The 20,982-nt window shown below is 37.8% G+C and overlaps 1 protein-coding gene across 2 annotated transcripts in view; it reads right to left on the bottom strand.

Moving 5' to 3' along the window:
- Positions 1-277, bottom strand: part of CA10 (carbonic anhydrase 10) — a 211,492-nt gene extending 211,215 nt beyond the window's left edge. For both annotated transcript variants that reach the window (XM_075169614.1, XM_075169612.1), the window contains exon 1: positions 191-277. The gene's annotated coding sequence lies outside the window, so the exon portion shown is untranslated. The remainder of the gene's footprint in view (positions 1-190) is intronic.
- Positions 278-20,982: the final 20,705 nt, after the last annotated feature.

Below are 20,982 nucleotides of genomic sequence, written 5' to 3'. Positions count from 1 at the left end.
TACTTAAAAGTTTTTATACCAACATAACACATTCCAATTCAGTAAAGCAGAATTAAGTTTCGTACCTTCTCAGAGGAGCCAGCATTTTGACTCATTTGACTCAAAATTAGCTTGGATCAGAAAAGATCCGTTGTAGAAATTGTTTTGAACTGGGCAATTTCTGAGCAAAATGGGTTGAACTGTGGCTTACCCTGTGTCGATGGAAGAGGTTGCTGCCATTCATCACTACTGTGCTGCTGAAGGTTCCCACTGATCTGGTACAACAGCTTGCCTGTGTGCTCCCTAGCTCATTTCTGTCAAAGTAAGTCAGATCAGCAAAGGCCTGCTATTGAAGTTGTCTGAAGCTTCTGGCATGTTTCCAACAATTAAGCTGGCAGAGCTGGAACAGTTCCTGCTCTTACTTGTTTTCCGGTGTCCCAGGGGCTGCTGGCCCCATGGCAGGGTTGATGGAAGGACTTGTGAGTCAGCTTCCAAATTGCCACTGGGAACAGCCTAGGATGTAAGCATGAACCAAAATCAATGTTAAATCAAACTCAAAGAAAGGGCCAATGCTGCAGTTCACTCAGGTGGAAGAAAGCTCAAGGGTCTCCAAATCCAAATGGGGATTTGAAGATCATCCGAAACCAGCGGTCTATTAGTGTGCAGCTCAGGGAACTTTACCAGAACTGGGCCCTAACCACTATTGAAATGAAAGTGGTTGCTTGGAACAAATTATTATAGTGATAGCATTGAACCTTGCTGTCGTAAATCACATAAATATGACACTGTTCCTCCTTGTCTCAAGTTTATTCTATATTTACACTTATATTCCAGGTGGAACATGCACTAGTTGTTTTTTATTGCAATTAACTGAATTGTTTGTGGAAGACAAAAAGGACTTTTGTGTTTAGACTGTACATTCGAATGTCTTTCCATGCAAGTTCCATGTAACTTCAGATGAGGCAGTAAAATATCATAATAAATTGCAAAATCCTACCAGAAAAATTCTGGCATTCCATTTGAACATTTGAAGCTATGGTAAAGAATTACCTACATATTATTTTTAAAATAAGAAGTAAAAATTTGTCTACTCAAACCTTTGGTACTTATTTATTTCTTGTATAAGGAACTCTAATCTCAGGGAATAAGTATAGGATTAGGAAAGTATTTATAGTCCTGATTGTGCCAACATTGGCTATGTGGCTTCTGACAAGCTGTCTGTATCTCATTACCTTGCATTTATAAAATAAGCTACAATTCAGCAAAGAATTCAGTAAGACCAGGTTAATTATTTGCAGTAAGAAAGGCAGTATTGACTTCTGCCACTTCAAGAGTAGGAATGGCTCATGAGTGCCCAGCTCCTTTGAGGCTATATAACACCACTGGCCAGCGAGTGGTGAGGTAAGGCAGGATTGGGCCAGCTTCCAGTCCTCCCTTGCTCCGCTCTATCGATGCGTGGGGCATGCTGCTTTGGTGATCCAAGTCAACCAAGGAGGATGGGGCTCAAAGGCTCTACTTTCGCGTTGTTGGGATTTCATCATTGTCAGCAGTCTGCTGCCCATAACAATTTTCTATTTGTGTATACCTGAACTCAATCCTCATAGTCATGTGTCTCATTTTAAGCCTTTAGGTAGCTGCACTCAAATTACAAAGATGCTTAAGTTCCGTCTTGGTTCAGAGGTTAGGCAAGTTAATATTAGAAAGCCACTATCAACAGGTGAGTTGCTGAGAATATAACTATAAATACTGAGCAATAATATTGCCATTTAATTTCCAGTGCTCTTATTCCGTATATTGTTACTGCCATGCTTTCTTGTATTTTCTGAGCATATCTTCAGTGATTATAAATAGTGCTGACCTCACTAAGGAAACTGATAAAAAATTTAATGTATCACTGTAAAAATACAACCTCTGAGAATCCATCAGTGCAACGGACATTAAGGTAATTCTTTTCTTGTATTGATGGTCTTTATCAAAATGGAGATGGAATTTACATTTTACTGGTAGAGATAATGATGCGATTTATTTGAAGTTAAAAACAGCCCCAACAAAGGAACAAGGAAAATGAGTGGCAGTTAACTATTAAGTCAATCAATGTGTTTTTCCTGTGAGTCAGTCTATTCATTATCATAAAGACTTATTTTCAGTCCAAATCCCTTTTTCATGTCTGAACTCCAGCAAACAGTGTTAAGACATCAAGTATTTGTGAAATAACATTCTTCTAATTCAAAAAGACATATGTAAACTGCAGTGATTTAGCTTTTCTGGAAGTGAGAAATTAGTCAGAAAAGTGTTTAAAACATCATGCTATCTTGCAGTTCCTCAATAAACCTCAATAGGTTCTTTGAGAGTCTTGGCAGCTTTGCGCCCACAGAATTAAGTTTTTCTGAGTAGGCATGTAGAGTGGGAAAACTGATTTTTTTTGCTAGTATCAAAGTCACCAGATAAAATTGACTTCAGGTGGTGCAGGGATTACAGTCCTTATAATATTCTTATTTCCCACAGCCGGGAGTATGTTAGTGAACTTGCTTGTTAAAAATAATTAAAAAGATAAAAGAACAGGATTTGGAGGGGGTGTTGTTTTTGTAATAACTGAATGCAGTGTAGTCCAAGAGTGGTGGATGATGAAAAGGGACTTTCTTTTAATCTAGCTTTTGGCTTTGACTCAATTCAGAGACTCTATGGACTGATGTAAGTTGTGCCAAACTCCTAGTGTTCCGGCAGGGTCATTCTGGCAAACAAGGGTATTTGGTCTGTACTGATGCCTCTTCTGTGTCCCCTTTTGTTTATCTACACACTTGGCCTAACAACCACAGATGGGCTGGGTTAGCATGCTGCTTGCAATTGGTCCTTGCCCCAGAATCCACGCAAGACCATTTCTGCCACATTCAAGGCAACTTTGCTTGGTAAAAGGGAGACAAAGTTGCTGTCACGTACCTCAGCATGTCACCCTATGTTTCTGACTATTTCCAAAGCCGCCTGCAGTAGCTACAAAGCAGGAAAGAGAACTTTATGCTTTCTGTTTTTCTGCCTCCATCCTTCTCTCTTGCAAGTTTGAATTAATTAAAAGATCAAAAGCAATATATATTTTTTGATATTGAGGATTCTTTGTCATCTCAATCTTAAAAAAAAGAACACACATCTTGAAAATTATTCTGATATGGATCTTACTGATTCCTCATTACAGATCTTGACAACTAGTTGTCACCTCGTGCCTGTTTAATATAATTTTTTATGCCACGTAGAGTAATGGTGATTGCAATATCAGATTAATATTATGTATGTGTGAGTCAAAGCAGCTATGCTGTAAATTTTCCGGCTATGCTGCTCTCAGAGTGGATTTTGTTGGGAACTCATGTTCCCGCTAGGATGTAATAGGTATCTGCTTGCAGAGCACTTTTCCCATTGCGCTAAGATTTGCCACCAGGGCATTTGGTAGGAAAGAGGTAAAGTCTGAGCGTACGTCGTTTCCTGCGTGACTGGCCAGTGAGAAGTGCAGGAACTCATTAGAAGTTGTCCTCTCCCGAGCTTGTCCCGAGACAAGGATGTATGTCTAGGAAAAAAGTCATGTTCCCTGGCTTCTTTGTGTGTGGATATTATTTAGGTTTGTGCACACATGGACAATGAGACACAATCTTGTTAATATTGTTCCCTGTTTCTATTCACTATTTTTCTGTATAAATCCATGAACCATTTTGCTTTTTCTGGGAAATACATTGCTGTATTTTTCTGCAATTATGAATAGCAATTAAGAAGGAAGAGGAAGCATTCTTGTCTCTCTCTAGATTTTTTTACTTTTTGTGATCAAGGTTTTCTTTAAACAGATCTTTACTCTGCAAGAAAATACCTCACTTCTCCGGTATTTTTTTAGGCAAAATCAGTTAATATGAGATTTCTGAAACCAGAGATTAATATGCTTATTTTAGCATTAGATGTTGTTCCCTGCAACTTTTCACATATTGCAAATGTCCATAAAGCATCAATTATGAGCCTGAGCTTGTTCCCATTAAAGTGAATGGGAGTTTCACCCTTTGATTTTTAACACATTTCTTTTGGAATTAAGCCTCAATTCAGGCTTTCGCCAGCTGGATAACTTTCACCACAAAAGTAATTCAGCAAATAGAATTATTCATGTGCTTAAAACAGACCATGCACTCAGCTTTTTGTAGGAGGCTTCCAGAGGCACAATGTCTCACACAGCACAACTACAATTTATAGTCAACAGACTGCAGTAGCTGCAGTCTGAATGGCACTTCCTCAGCTACAGTGTGAACTGAACTTTTGTGTTTATTTGCAACAGTTCAGAAGAAAATAACCCTCTCCTAACTCCTTCCTCTAAATCTTCCAAGTTCAGGAAGAATTGCTTATACTCATGGCTGGTTCTAAATTGGTTTAATCTCCCCCAGTTTTCCTCCATAAAATGGGGATACTCTTCATGAGGATGCAAAAATATAACAGTTAATGCTTGCAGTAAGCTCTGAAGATAAATACCATGTAAGTCCTAAGAAAAGCTGTTCCTCAAAAAAGTCCACGATGGCTGATCTGCAAGTGCTATCAGTAGATTTATGGGACCTGTGAAACTTATGCTTTGTATTTTTCTAGAAAGAGAGTGGAGGAATTGGCATCTAACACAATTCAAAAGGATGAGAACAAGCCCTCAAAAAGAAAATAAGGCTCTTCTGACTTTTAGAAATCTTTATAAACGTCATTTAGTGTCATTTTCAAATACCTTGAAGGGATCATAAAACTTTGCTCTTGTGTGATCATTGTACCACTTAGAAGAGAAAAGGTATGAACAGCCATAACCCTGGCACATTTTTAACAATACTCAGGACCAAAGGGGATTGTAAGATGGAAGCTTTGATAACAAAAACATAAAGATGTCATTGTCAACTATCTCAAAATATACACGCTTGTTGTAAATGTCACATAAGCCTACAGCTAAGTGATGGATCAGAATTTCCTGTGTTTTCAAAGTGCTCCTGTGGATGAATACTTTAACTCCTTCATGAACAAGTTATTTTGTGTCCCACAATTTCCTTTCTGTCCTTGTGCTTGATATCACTAAAACAAAAAACCTCGTTTAATATGAGTAAGTTGCAAATACAGGCTAGAATTTCAGTTCTACTCTGCCTAGAGCAAAAAAAAATACTTGGAAAGTGTTTGGAAAAAACATGCATATATTGCACATCACTTTATTAGCAATAGTATGAAATTTTTCCTCTTCATTAAAATAATAAAAGTGGTAATAAGTGGTAAGCTAAACTAAATATTGGAGATGTAAGGACAAACTTGTGCCCCAGTAGAAGTCTTCATTCAGCAAAGTATTTAAGCATATGATTAAAATTCAGCATTTGATTGTAAGCGTCTTGGTTCAGCTCAGCATGCAATAGAGCACTTTGCTGGGGAAAAAAAAAAAGCATATGACATTATTAAGAACTTCAGGATAGATTTTGACCTCTTAGGCCCTGACCTTGTGATCGCTCATATTTGCTTGCGTCGGCCACCAGGGGAAACTGCTTCTAACAGCGACAGTCACGATTGCAGAGTCAGGGTCTTTTGAGGAGCTGGAGGTCTCAGAGGTTTAAATGCTTGAGGATTGCCATCTTCTGGTACAACCAATCCCTGCTACATGCAGTCTCTCACCATGTGACGTGGAGGATGTGCTGCTTGTTTTATTATATGATCAGGTAAGTCCCATGGGCTGGGGAGGGGAGAGGAAGTAATTTTTTTAAAGTTATCTATCCGCACTATTTCTGGACTTTGCTATTACTTCATCATCTCAATCATCTCTTCTACACTTACCTTAACCAAAACCAAGACCACTTCTTGTATAGTTTGCTCAGATAAATTTGCATATTTTTTGAAAGAAACATTGGCCTTTCATTTGGGTTTAGAGATGTTTATACTATTTAAGTGACCTGCTACTGAATAGAATCAAAATAATGATTTCTCAGTAGAGCTGCAGGTGCAGAATACAGGAACCATGTATTGCCAAAATTTATTAAGTTCATTAGGTGTTTGGAAAGAAACTTCATCACATATTAAAATCTATAATCCCAGTAAATTAAAAGATAATTTGAAAATTACAGGCTGGTGGGTAGCCTAACTCAACTGTTAAAAATCTGTTCTACAAATTGCAAGTCATTAATAATTAGTATTACAAAACCTATTACATCTTTGATTGGGGGGAAATGGACTGAGGCTAGTATTACATTATTCAATTAGATTTAATTCTATTTGGTATGTGTTTTACTTTATTTCAAGTGCAGTCTGTAAAAGGATCATGGTAGCAACCATCCAAAATGTCAATTAATTTGTGTATAGAGCAAATAGCACACATAATAATTTCATCATGTAGTGCAGCTCTGTTGACTGACAGTGGAAGTGCTGTTAGACTCACTATGGTTAATTAGATTTCTTTATGCATTCTACAGTAGCATTACAGACAACCATTTATAAATGAGTTTATTAAAATTTCTATATTCATATAGTGAAAGCACGTTACACTGTTTCTTGAATGTTTATGATATCACCTTTGCATACTTTGCCTCTTCACTATGAAAATGTAAAATGTCACTAGGAAAATGTAAAATGAAGTAAAATCCTAAGTCAAAGCAGTCTATGAGTTAGCAGGCCAAGTCAAAAGACCTCAGGGATCAGAGTGGCCTGCTAACTGGTAAAGAGGTTACTAAAAGCATTTTCTTTTCTAGGATTTTATCTTCTGCTAGCTAACGTGAATTACATACATTCCCAATTTGTAAATATTAGTCATATCTATCTGAGCAGCTGAGAAGTTCAATATTTATTTCCCAATTTGTTGCGTTTTCCACCACATTTCATTCAATCTGTTAGCACTGCAATGAATCTATCTTTGCATTTATTTCCCAGTTTTTCTCATGTGTTTCTTCTGTTTACTGTACACTTATTAGGAATTCCGTGGTATTATGATCTTGTCATTGTGTGAATTTCTTTTTCTCTTCCTGAAACATCGCTTGCCACCATGAAGAAAGCACCTTCGTAATGTGTGTATATATGGTAGTATTGCTCTATGAAGTACCATATAGAACATATTCTGTATTATTTGAATATTATACAGAAATCATCCATGAAATATCATCCAGAAACCTTGATCACTAGACAAGTCCCTTTATCAATATAAATGTCAATGCAAAAGTAAACGTTGAGGTTAGGAGGGATATCTTTAAGATGTCGAGCAGAGAGTTCTCCTTAAAAATTCTGCCTGCAATTGCTGTCCTGTCTGAGCTGAACAGTTCAGACACATAAAACAAAAAGGAATTGACCAACAAGTTTAAGTTGCATCTATTTGTTTCAGTCATTTTCCCATGTGCAAAGCATTGTTATGTAAACTTGCTGGTTAGTTTCCCCCAGAGATCCAGGAGCATGTGGAGCAGTTGGTAATTTATGGATGTAGTCAGGAATTACTTTGAAATCACAGTATTATGGGGAAACCTCTGTAACAATTGAACTGAGCCGTAGTGACAAGAATTGGTAAAGAAGGGACAATTGGAAGACCAAGGCAAGGAGGTAACTTGTTGCTGTTCTAGCCATGTGTACTAATAGTGCTGCAGTAAGTGAAACATTTCTATATTTAGTCTGTTTGGGGGAAAAAAAAAGGCAATAGAGGATTTAGTAACCATAATAGAAACATTTTTCAGTATGATTCATGCATCCAAATCCTTTGGTTCCTGTTCAGCACCCCTGTCTTTCTTTTGTCCCACATACTAAATGTTTCATGCATGATGCGGTTCAGCAAACTGCGAAGTTGTCCTTGTAGATAGCCTTCTGAAAGAGAATAGGTAACATTTTTATCACTAAATTCGTTTTAAAGAGTTGAAACATGTAGCAAATCTTTTGAACTAAGTCCTCTCTTCTGCTAGCCGATGTCTGCAATAGTATAGCACAGTAGAGTACGAGGACCTTGACGCTCAGAAGTCATTCAAGATGACAAATCTCCGAAATGGAACAGGAAATTCTAGAATTAACATGCTAATTCCTTACAAATTCCTATTAGCCTAAGAAGGAATGACCAGGAGTTCAAACTCCTGTTGAAATGTCTACAATCAAGGCCGTTGTTATTGATTTTTCTGCACTGAGAAACAATTTAGATGCGAGAACAGTGTTCATGACACACCGCAAACCAGATCCATACAGACATTTAGGCACTTAAATCTTACCAGGTATTGGAGCTGGCTCGCTGTGACTACTAAAGCTCACGCCCATTTTTCACTTAGCATCAAAACCCAGATTTCCAGAAATACAAATCTGAATCAAATGTACCATCTTCCTGCTTATACTAGATGGTCTAATAATGTTACAGCACAAGTACATAGATGGGTCCTTTATTTTTTTGCCTATACAAATGCAGCCTTGTGCACACAAAATGGGCATGGAAAAGAGGATATTTTTTACTACCTATCTAAGATATAGTTGTAAAATATATATACTATGTGCACAAGCCTTATTTACTTTAACAGAAATAAATCTGAATAGAATTTTTTTTATTATTATTATTTATTTATTGCCAGTTCCTCACCAGATTACTTTGTAGACATGCTTTTGGATGGTATAGTATTAAAAGATGTACCTATAAAGTCATATAACATTTGCATACTTCAATGTACTGTGAGACCTAAGGCCAATCAGAATAAGAAACTACCAACGCGTGAAAAACAGAGATTTCTGTGATGTTCCATGAGCCCAGATCTGATTGATTACTCATAAAATGGAAAAAAAAATGTATATATAGAATGTTATCAGAAATCTCCCTCTAAAAGTATTGTGCCCTCTTAACTGTAGCTATGTGGACAGCTGCATCCAGGAAAACAACTACCATGTGTAGAGAAAATTTGTTCCCAGAATGCAGCTAGCAAGCTTTGGAAAAGGGAACCTGTAGTGAACTGGGACACAGGAAAAGATTTTTATCTCTTCAAACAGTATGAGGTTAATCTTAATACTCCATTTTACCCTGAAATCTCTTCTAAACAGTAGCCTTTCAACAATACATTTCCATTCAGGTTTTAATTTTAATCTGAAATATTCATTTATATTTGGGGCACCACTTTCAAAAAGTCAAATGTTGCATAGGAACAACTGGAACAACTGGTGTGGAACCGCCCGCGTACAGAAGCTGCAGAAGGGGAGTACCACTACAATATTTTCTGGCATGATAATTAATTACCTTGTTCTTTAGCAGAATTGTCAGATATGAGCCCTTAAATGCTGCAGGGAGCAAAGCTTTCACATGCATTATATTTGCATCACAAAAATATGTTTCTATGAATATGCCTTGTAGAATGCCCTTCATTCTTCAATCTGAATCCTGCTTCCAACAGATATTTAAATCACAGTTGCTACTAATAGGCTTCTAGCACAGGGTCTTATTCTTTAGAAAGCAATGGCAAATAGGAAGGAAAAGAACTCTGATTTTTGTCATCAAATAACCCAGCTTTGCAGAACCAACCTGACTTTTGCTACCATGACATTTTTACTCTGCTTGTTTGAGGCAGTCCTTTCACCTATGCTTTATTTCTTCTGCCTGCATCGAAGTCTGTCTGGGTGATAGGCTCTGATGTACAAATTCTAGCACAGTTGAGCCCCACTATTATTTGACACTACTTTAAGAAATATGGCTTCCATTGCTGAAATTGGAAGTCCCATTGCTTTGACCTGTATTTCTTTGACAAACGCTTCGTGTGTTCAGTCTTCTGGCAGCATTAGCTCTTACTCGTGGACTTTTCTTGTGAAAATAGAGATAAGCTGTGTTCGTATGGGCCTCTTTGTATGAACCTCCAGGAGGGGGTGGGATGTAGACTGGTGTACCCTGAGGGGCGTGGTAATAGGGCACACTCCAATTTGTGAATCATCTGTCTACCACCTGGTGGAGGTGTGCTGGCCCCCAATTAGGGGAAATTTATTCCCTCCTGGAGATGCCTACCCTCAAATTGACCTCTGTTGTATGTCAGGAGTTATACTGCTTGTCAGTACATAAATCTTTGGGGCATGTTATGCAGAGGGACTGACCCAGTATCAGTCAGCCTCCTGAAACTTTAAAGTCTGGATGGAGACAAAGGCCAGTCAAAACACCTGCTTCTCTTGGCTCCCTCTCGATCCTTTCTCCAAGATGCTTTTCTCTAACATGTTTTTATTTTTAAAATAGTTTATGCTGCCAACTCAGATTCGTCAAGTAGGGCCCTTCCTCACCTTTGAATTCATAATAGTCAGGTTTCTTTCATCAGCACAGTTCTTGAAAAAAGGTCTCTTTCTGGCCACAGCATTACCAAGACTATTATAATATTTTATAAATCATGAAGTATAGTAGTTACACAGCAGTTACACTGATATTCATCAAGAACTAGACATGACACAGAGATGATGCAAATGAAAGACTTGGCGGTTAGACCACTTCCAAGCCCCTCCACACTTTTGTCAGATTTAGGAACGCATGTCATCACCGTGGGCTTCCACCAAAGAGACTGGAAAGCAGTAATAAACACAGCAACATAGAAAATGGGATTCTGTGGTGAGGAAAGATAAGGATCCTGGAAAGGCACCGTGAAAATGATTGCAACTAATGGGTTTCTCTTATGAGGGTGAAGAAGGCTAATTAGGTGACTATTCTCATTTCTTCGTTTACCTTTCTGTCCCCTTTTATCCTTTGTGTCTCATTGCTGTATGACCTTTCCCTTTTCCTTAAAGATGCATAACCCAGATATGGCTTTGTATGGTGCTCCAGAAGATACAAAAGAGATTAATTCCCTGATGCTTTCTTTGAATTTCCCACTGTTTTTTCAGGAATTCCTTAATGTGGAACCTTTCTGGGAATCCCCCATGTTTTCTAGGATTTTCCCAGTCCAAAACCTTTCTAGAATTTCCCCAGAGCTTTCTAATAATTCCTAGCTGTAACCTTTCCTAGGATTTTACTGATCTAGAATCTTTCTAGGAATTTTTGAAGAGCTTTTCAGATATTTCCCAATGACTTTCCAAGAACTCATGGATCTGGTATTGCTGTCTTGTTTACCTAGAACCCCTGCTATGTTACCTAAAACCCCAAGGAGACATAGATCTCTACTGAGATGGCTGCCTAGAACCTGTCCCTTGATATCTAGATCCTTTGGTATGATAACCTACAGCCTGTCCCAGCACACCTACATTTTGTCTTACAGTTTTAGGGAGCTTTCCAAAATGCAATATGGTTGAATGAATGCTAAAAAAAGTCCAAAAGATTTTCCATCAAGTACAAGGATGAACTCTGTAACTAGTTTATGGGAGAAAGATTATTAAAAGAAAGAAATTAACTTTTTTCTTTAGTTTACTAGTTACTAAAACTGGGGAGGACAAAAGCGAGAAATATTGCCAGAAAGGAGAATCAAATCAGTTCAAAACTATGAGATGTCACGGGAGCTGAGTTAAGAACATCTCCACCATGCAGTGAGTATGAAGTTGCTGTTGATAAATAAAGTACTGAGAACAGACCTGTAGTCAGAGCAGAACCACAAGCACATCCAAAGGGATGAAAACAGCATGGGTTCCAAACGCAGTCTTTCATTCCCCTGTCACTCAGTATGTGACTTGAATTAAGAGCTTACTCTTCAACCCTAACATACTCATATTTTATTGAAGATGCAATACTCCAAGACGACTGAGTGTAGTATCAAGCAATAGAAATAACACACAAAAGCACAGGAGAGGACTGAGATATATAGACAGAATTGAAGATAAAACACAACCATATTAAAGTCACTGTATTAAAAAATAAGTAGACCTGATTTTCTTCTGCATCGGAGCTTCCTTACACCATTTTGTCAGAATAATGGGGCCATGAAGTGTGCATAACTGTAATTACTCCTGCTCCAAAGGTCCTTTAAGCTGACAGACTGGTATAAATGGAGCATTGTATAAATGAGAATTGAGTTCCGTGTGGAGAAGATTGCATGTTCCTGTGAATTCCAAATGCATTCTAAAATTTTAAGTAAGAAAAGTGGCAGGGATATCTCCCTCTATGGAAAATATACGTATTTCAGAGTCAACATTTTGTGTGTAGGAGAATTTCATAGGGCTTCACTGTAAATCTTTATCCTTCATACAGGTATGGTCATCTATGCAAAGGTGGTGAAAATACTGCAAAATCGTACTGTTAAAATTTTGCACCAACTTTGTTCAGCTATGACTGCAAAAGAGACTCAGACTGTGATATCTGACATGATATAGATCAATTCAGAGGAATGTCCCAAGATGCTAGAGGAAACTGAGCAAAGAAAGGAGAAACAGAGTCCCAGATAGTGTTAACCCTTTTTGTCTTGCAAAGAGGTCTATGGCTACCATTCCAATTGATTCATCCAACAGTTTTACTGAGACCAAAGGATGCTTTAATGAGAGATTCTCTCTACAATTCTTTTCTAGATTGAAAGGCTGGCCTTCTGTGGCAGCAATTCTTAGGTATCAGAAGCATCAAATACTGTGTGGAGTATGTTCTCTAATTACATAATAAATAGATGGCCAGCCTAGAAAGATGCTTTTAAAATCATAAGATTTCTCTAGGGGTACGATGAGGTTAGAGGAGCTGCGGATGTAATATAAGTTTCTAACAAGGAAATTGAAAAGCAGGTGAGAGAAACTGGCTTTCAAGATTCTCCTTTATTATTTCCCTTTCTTCACTGCAATTCATATCAGGATAAGACCCACATAACACTTCAACAATCTCGTAAGTCTGCTACAGTATAAAATGTACTGCTCTGCTCAGGTGAATTGTACCTACTGTGTCTGTATAGGTTAATGAAATCTAATCCTCCACTCTTGATAAAATCCATTAAGCAGTGACCAGCTGCTTCATTTGGAATCCCAGCTCTGCTGTGTCTCCCCTTCTCTCCCATCTGTCAGTCAACAAGGTTTCTCAGGGAAGGTTTTCCATTTATAACTTTGACTTCTGCAGCCCTGGTGCTTTTGGATCACTTTGAAAAAGAATTGCTGTAAAATGCAATAATACGGAATATCTCTGGGACCTGATTGTCTATTTGTTTTGGATTGTTTTATTCTGGGAGCAGGGTCCCTAGAGTGTATTTGATAAATTTAAACAGAGTTATACCAATTATATATTAAGTTGTTGGGAAATATTTCCTGACTAGCTAGAACTCTTATAGCCTTACTGTCTTCTGAGTCTAAGTACATGAATGGCTGCCCTAGAGTCTTTAACTGCAAACTTCACTAGGTGAATTATCATGATAAAAATATATCTGGGGATTTGGGGTATCCCCAGACTTCTGGCCAAATAAAAACTTATATGAGAAGAGTTAAGTAGCTCTGATCAGTGTTTATGGAGTTTTAGCTTGTGAAATGACTGCTGAGCCAAGATGCACCCACCAAAATGCTGGTTCTGCAAAGCACTTAGTCATGATCTTAAGTTCTTTACTGAATTGGAGCCTGAGGCTAAACAAGTTTTAAATGGAAACATAACCTTGACTGCCACATATAAATTGGTAAGTTATATAGAAAAACTTTAATTATTACATTTTCATTCAGAAAATTCAGTGGAATTAGTCAAGAGAAATAAACCTGCCATCAGACAGGCCTAGAGGATAATCCCTGATTAGAAATGTCCTTCAAGGCACATCTTTTGGAATTGGCCTAATTTTTAAAAAGGAGGTTTTGTGCTACTGAGAAATGTATGTTCTTAACAACAAAAGTGAAATTGAATCACATCCTGCAAAGAAATCTGAAATCTGTACAATTCAATTCTGTAGTGGTCCTACCTAGTTAGAAATATATTATGCAATTGTGCTGTCTGAAAAGGCAGTGCTCATCTGCCAAACAGAGACAGTAGGAACAAGAACAGATACTTGAGAGTACTTCAGTGAGGAGAAAAAAAAAGGAAGTGATAAAGAAAATGCAGTCACTGCTTCTCTTTCTGCTGGAGAAATAGGAGAAATAGTGATGCTATGATCTCTGACCTTTTATTAACAAGCTAGTCACTTCCAGAGGACAGTGATTCATTGCAGGCCACCTTATCTGCATTTGAACAGACTCACCCCCAAGGCATTCCTTTGTCATATACTGTAACTACAGATGGCAATAGATTCCCTGTACTAGCGGAAATAGATTTATAAAGTTTAAAGTGCTACTTTATCCTATCTGCAATATGAAAGAACCTTTAATGAGATTTAGAAAATTACGGATAAAGCCTAGTTTGACTTTTGTAATAAAACATACATTGACATCTCTAACTAATGTGTATTGCCGCAGTGTAAGCCTATAGAGAAGAAAGGGTGCCTTATTTGAATTATGAATTGATAAAAGGAATATGATACTGTATTTGAAGGTGGTACAAAGGTTGAAATTTTCCATAGGAATAAGAAAGAATAAAATGTCTTTCTTAATCTCGCCGATTGTATTTTGCAAATCAAGTTGAGGAAAAATTCCTGCTTTAAATCAAACATTGGACAGTCAATGACAGGTAAGAAACATTCTTTTTACAGAATGGGTAAATGGTTCCACTCTGATTACCCTTTCAGACAAAGTTTGGTATGCCCTTACTAACTGATTCTTTGAATTATCCCAATGAGAAGTAATCAAGAGGCAGAGACACTTTAAAAATCTTCTTAGGAAATGCTTAATATGATGATTAATATACAATCCTTTCAAATATAACCAAAACAAATAATGTGTCTGTGCGGTTACAATTTGAAGGGGAACTTTTAATCTTGTAAATATAAGGTTGCTTTCTTTTATTTTTATGACCTTTATATAGTTCCTTAAATTCTGGATGACATTCATTCCTACCTACGCCTATGTATATTGCTTCAGAATTAAGTGTTGGATATAAACACAAATGCCCAGTGATCCTATCTGGACCTAATAGCTTTGCTATTTCCCAGTCCTGATTTACAAATAATCAGAATGTATGTAAATTATGTAAATGCTGTTGCTGTTTCTTCCTTAGTACAGGCTATTTTCCCTTTGTTCCTAGTCACAGCTGGTTAATTGTCACTATACAATCTGGACGGTTCACTTCAAACTCTTCACACGTAATTAGGGTTTCTAGTACAGTCATATTAAATATTTTATCAGACATAAGTATACATGCATTCTTCTAATGCTTGTGACCTATCATGCATTGTCATTAGCTGCAACTAAACTGAAGAATCTGGGAGTATCTTATAACTTGAAGGTCCAGGTACACTTCCACACTCTCTTACTTGTTTTCCACTCCATGACCTTGTTTTCATCGGGGAAAACCCAGTCACACAAACAGAGCAAGAGCCATGACTTATTTCAGAAGTTTTGCAGTTTAGCTATGGGAAGATTATTCTCATTGTGAAGTGTGCCTGTTTTGTCATGAAGATGTGCTGCCTGGATATGCCATGGATATGACACATTATCAGCCAGAATGACAGACCAGCAGCATGCCACTTTCTCTATATAGTCCTCTCTCACACTTCACTTTCCTGTAGTTTCTTAACTAGTGGATACTCAGATTCAAGGGAGCGTGGTAATGAGTAAAAATCTGTAAAAAAACATTTTGTGATCATTATAGGTCGGATTCAGTTCCTGTCCCAGTAATCCAACTACAAGGTCAGTTTGTAGACTTTTACTTTCAACAAAGCTATGAAGGATTGAAATGCAACTACCCTAACCTCATTTTTCTTATTCTAATCCCTTTACCACTTGTCAAAGAATATCCTCTTACAGATCACATTTCCAACATTTGCAGGACTTATTTTCTGTGAATTTTGCCATGTCGCATAGACTAATGTAACATTTATGGACCTGTTTGATTTGACAAGCTTAATTTTTATTGTCTTCTATACCTATAAGGCTTTTTAGCATTCCATTCTGATGATTCACATCTTTTCATAATACAACACCAAATTCTTAAATTTACTAGGTAAATTTATGTCTCCTCAATTTATTGCAAGTGGCAGTCACTCAGTTTAAAGTCTGTTTAAAGTGATCTAAGAAGTGTACTGGGGAATTTTCCTGATTAAGAGAAAACCTCTACCATCAGAAAGCTGCTGAAAGTAGCTGTTTGCACCCACACTTTCACCTACTTCTAATATGCATGTAAGGAGATAGCTTACGTCTGGAGGACTTCTGCAGGGAACAACGCATGAGAGCGTGGGATAGTCCTAATAGAGCAATAATCTGACTTTCTTACTGGCAACAGGTAAAGCTGATTCCTTGTAAATAGCTGAGAATGTGGAAGGTGCAGTTTACTCTCTGTTGCCACTTTTCTCCAGCTCCAAATGTCTGCCCTGTTTACTTTTCTCCTGTTCTTCTCATTATAATATATTCCTTTTTGGTTTTGAGTCTATGTTTTGATTTAGTGGTCTCCTTGTGCACCTTCTGCTCTTGTGAGTAATCCTGATTCATAAAGAGCTCAGTTACAGGCAATAGGGCCTTAAATCTAATTTTTTGGCATCCCTACTTGTATTTATGAAGAACTATTCTTGTGAATAAAGTTTTAGCTTGTGGTAAACAATGGTAAATAATGCCAACAGCTACAGCCTGGTTCCAGCTATACCAGCTCAAATAAGCTGAAAACTCAGCCCTCTGTCAGACACTGTCAGTTTTCTAATGTGGAAAACTAAATAATTCCATGATATTTGGAAACATTTCTCCCCCTAGCAGATTATGAATTTTCAAAATGATGCTTGATTAGTCTTATTATTTGTTAAGGAACTGTGGAAGGATATCATGGAACTCCTAAAGAAGGATAAACCTGGATATCAGAAACTACATGGTAGCTGGGAAGCAAATAAAACAAAATTTCCCTGCTTTATCTTTGTACGACAAAATGCTTTCATCCCATTTGCACTGCATACCCAACATCAAGCACTATTCAGGTAACAGGGGACAGTGAAGCTAACAAAGAATGTGACTGGAAGATCATAAAGAGTACACATATTCCTTGTTGTTTGAAAAATATTGATTAAAGCTAGTGGTTATGGTAACTTTTGATGTGACATAATAACAGAAGCACAGTGTCATTAGCCTGTAGCCTTTTTCTTTAACTAAATATATATAGAGAGATAGATAGATATTTGATAATTTGTGTTTTCTACCTCTCCTACTAGTAAGATAGTGGGTTTGGTTCTGGTAATTACTGGCTGCCTTCTCTCCATTTTTGGCCTTCTGAAGTCTGCCAAGTTCAGGTGACAAGCAATTGAAGAATGGAACAAGCTATGTCATTATATTAACACTATAGATCATGAAGCTGTCTAGGAGAGAGGCAATATAACAGACAGGTTTGTTTTTTTTTTTCTTTTGGTGTAGATTGTTCTGCCATTTCCAAGAAATAGACACAAGAATGAAGCCCCCAAATCTGCCATTTCCTCATAACTTCCAGTGACTCTTCGGCCATTAATATCACATTTAAGAAAGGAGTCTCACTAGCAGGATGGTGTGATAGAATACAGTCCAGAATTCTTATTTTTTGAAGCATTACTGGGTGTGTGATATATCGTATTTCAGCACACTCATTTTCCTCTGGCCTATCCTTCTTTCCATGCGTAGCTTCTGCGCCAGGGCAAATACTGAGTTAGGTGCAAGAAAGGGATGGTACAGCACTGTTGGACAACTGTTGAGCCCTTCCCCTTCTCCTTCTGCATCCCACTTCAGGGGAACATGACATGTAAATGGAGGGTCTTCTCTTCACAGTGTTCACAGATGTTCACAGATGTTCAAAGATGTTCACAGACTGCACGTAAGCACTTACAGGGCTTTGTAATTTAAGAGGAGCGGCATTACTTCAGTAGTATTTTTAAAAGTTTGTGGATGGGTGTCTTGCGAAGGAGAACTGATTTCATTCCTAACTCTGGTACAGCCTTGCAGTGTGACCTTGGGCAAGCCACTTAACACCTGTGTTCGCCTATTCCCTGCTGTGTAAAATATTGCTGATGCTTATCTAGATTAAAGAAGAGCAGTGAGGCGATGTTCATTAATTATTGTTGCAGAGTGTTCTGAGATCCAATCCAATAAAAGTGTAAGATACAATGCTTTGCCCTTCTAGAATACATTCATTTGAGGAAGGTAAATCATTACATCTTCCACTTTTATGTGAAAAGAAAGAAAACTAAAACACCACTTGGAAGCCTCATTTTAATTGGCTTTGTTTTTTTTTTTTTTCCTGTACTGTACCCAAGGCTAAATTCACAGAGTCGTTTATAAAACATGAAAAGACGCAGACAGTCTCCTTATGCAATTTGCATAAATAGTCTGGGAATCTGCTCCCAGTGGAGTCAGGCACCTAATATGCTTGAGTGGCTTCGTCAGTCCCAAGGGAATGCCACCTACATCCTTAGAAGTCTAATTTTCCCTGGCTGTCTAAGCTGCAAGTTCACTATTTGCAATGCGTAACGACACAGAGCAAACTTTCAAAAAATACTGTGAAGCCATTTTACGATACAGCTCTCTCTGTCATGTAAGAGTTTTGAAACATTTCGCAATATGAAGTTTTGGGGTGAGTCATTATTAAAATATTGCCCTTATTTCTTTTGCATTTTAGTCCCATTTCAGTTCTGAATTAAGTTACTATTAAAAGAGAATGCCTTAACTGGCTCCTCAGATGTAGCTCCTTTCAGTGCTATGAATGCTGAGCAGGTTTGAGAGCTCCTGGATTCCATGGAGGATGTAGAAATGGTTATTCCTGATGGAGGGGATTTGCCCCATTGCAGCTGGTTTGAGGATGACTGTAACAACTTTGGAAGCCCTGGCATGGTAGAGGGAGTAGTTGGGTGATGCTACGCTGGGACTTAGCATATGCTGTTCTTAGAAGTTTTCAGTTTAGATGTGTGTTTCAAACAACTCCTGCCTACTCGACTGTTTACCAGTGCATATACAAGTTCTACAGAAGAGGCCCAAATCAATAGCTGTAAATTCAGGTTTGGTTTTCTATGTACTTTGTGGACCTATTGTAAGCTCCGTAACCATTCTTCTCACTACGCATCCCTCAGCTGATGTTTTCTCTTGGAAAATTGAATTTTTGGCTATCATGTGAGGCATAATGACAGAGACATGGCCATTCAGTTTGTCATTGTCTCATCACCAGTGTGAAAACCACTCCAAGAATGAATCAGAATAGCCCAATCTCTGTATTTCAGAAGAAAATATAAATCTTTGATTTATTCTTCATGAAATAGGCCTCCTTTGGATGTGCTGGAAGGAAGTTTAGATTCTTTGGATATTTTAAACTTTAAGGCAATAGTTTGACAAATACTTTTGTATTTGGAAAACAGAGTCTATCAATTGCGCTGAGTTCTATTTTCTTCTGCTCAGCGACATCACAAGGAAAAAATACAGGCTAATGTCACAGCCTTTGAAATGTAAAACTCTCCTTCCAAAACAGACCAAGGAGAGTGGAACCGTCCATCCTGCATGGCCTTCTGCACTGTGGGAAATGGGGCACTTTTTAATTGAACAGAAGGTTTTGACAAAAGCTGGTGCCACAGTCATTTCTAAGTAGCATGGCAGTTACAGAGTTAATTTTCTGGGCCTGAATTTCCCCAGGTGCAAACACATCAGAGAGTACTCAGAGAAGAGGCATTGGGTAGCTGCCTAAAAGCTTTGATTGAATTCAGGTGGGTCCTGAGTGCTACACCAAATCAGTGGGTAAAGCAGAAAGTGGAAACGGAGAGATGTTTGGGTCTGTATTTTTTTTTTTTAACTCTGTTGAAAACTTTCTGTACTGCATATATGATATTTCTTTTTAAGTTTCTATCTCTTGGTGTCCTGGCATGGATTTCTGCTGCTCTGCTTTTGGATTGCTCAGTGGGTAACCAGAGATAATAAGTGAATTAATGGTTGAAGAATGCAAGCTGTTAAGCAGGATGTTTTCACTGGGGGGGAAGGGGGAGCAGTGCTATCTCATGCATGGTCTTCTTAACACTATTTTTAGAGATATTTCAAAAACTCCTATTCAGGAGACAATGCTATTTTACAAGAAATCTGTCTTAGTGATTGCGGTGTCCTATTAAATGTGGTTTCCTCTGTAAATGTGCATTTTTACATTTTAAAAATGGTAAGCAAAATCTGAAAGTGCATGATTCAAATGGAGAATTCTGAATTCTGGTGTAGCATGTCAGAGAACTGAGTATTTTCTTTGAATACAGCTGTATTCATTCAACCATACTGCCATATGGTTGATTCTGTGGGAAAGTCCTTGTTGGTGATCATGGAGGCTCTGCTAAGTGTGCAGTTCACTGTGATGCTCTCTACTTGTTCTGCAGAGAGCTTGTCCTACTTGAAATAGGAAAATAAAAGGAAGAAAATCTTGGGAAGGGGGCAGGGAGAGAGAAGTTAGATTATTAGGGCTGCAAAGGCTTGTATAGAAGAGTAAGCGAGCTTTAGTATTTGTGTGCATATATACCTGCACATCCATAAAAAGGCTGTTGTGTCTTCCAATCTCATGAAGATAAGAGCTTAACAATAGTTGCACTGCTGCTTTACATCCATTTTTGCTTTGATGATTATGGGTTCCTGCTCTGATGTTACATTTTGGCAGTCAGTGAGTATGTGCATTTTCTCCCCTCCCACAACATGCATGCTTTTTTTCTTCCTTTGTGAGATGTGCTGGGAGTACAGTGATTGTTATCATCCTGAATACTTAGTACCAAATTAGATGCTTTTTTCCTGGTTGCTGCTCTGAGTAGCAGCTGTCTTGGTTGGATGATAGCTTACTTTGTTTGATAAAGTTGGAAGAAAATGAAACAAACCAAGGAAAAATCAATAATTCTCCCTGTAACGGAAGGGACGTGTATCAAGCATAGTTTTTGTTGATATGCATACTGAATCATCTTATATACAACCAAATATTAGGTGAATTCCTTCTGTTCTTACTCAGCGATGTAGTTCCAGGTAGCCAGGAAGTGTACCTAGAAAACAGAGTTTAATTTTCCTTACTATGCTAGAGCTCCCCAAAATAGGTACTGCTAAATTTTTTAACTGGCTGCAGGTGTTAGGCTATTTGGTCTGAAAGAGGCTTTATTTTTT

This window comes from Calonectris borealis, chromosome 20 (assembly GCF_964195595.1).
Source record: "Calonectris borealis chromosome 20, bCalBor7.hap1.2, whole genome shotgun sequence".
Lineage (NCBI taxonomy): Eukaryota > Metazoa > Chordata > Aves > Procellariiformes > Procellariidae > Calonectris > Calonectris borealis.
Note: the sequence above shows the minus strand (reverse complement) of the source record. Positions and strands in the feature narration are given on the sequence as shown.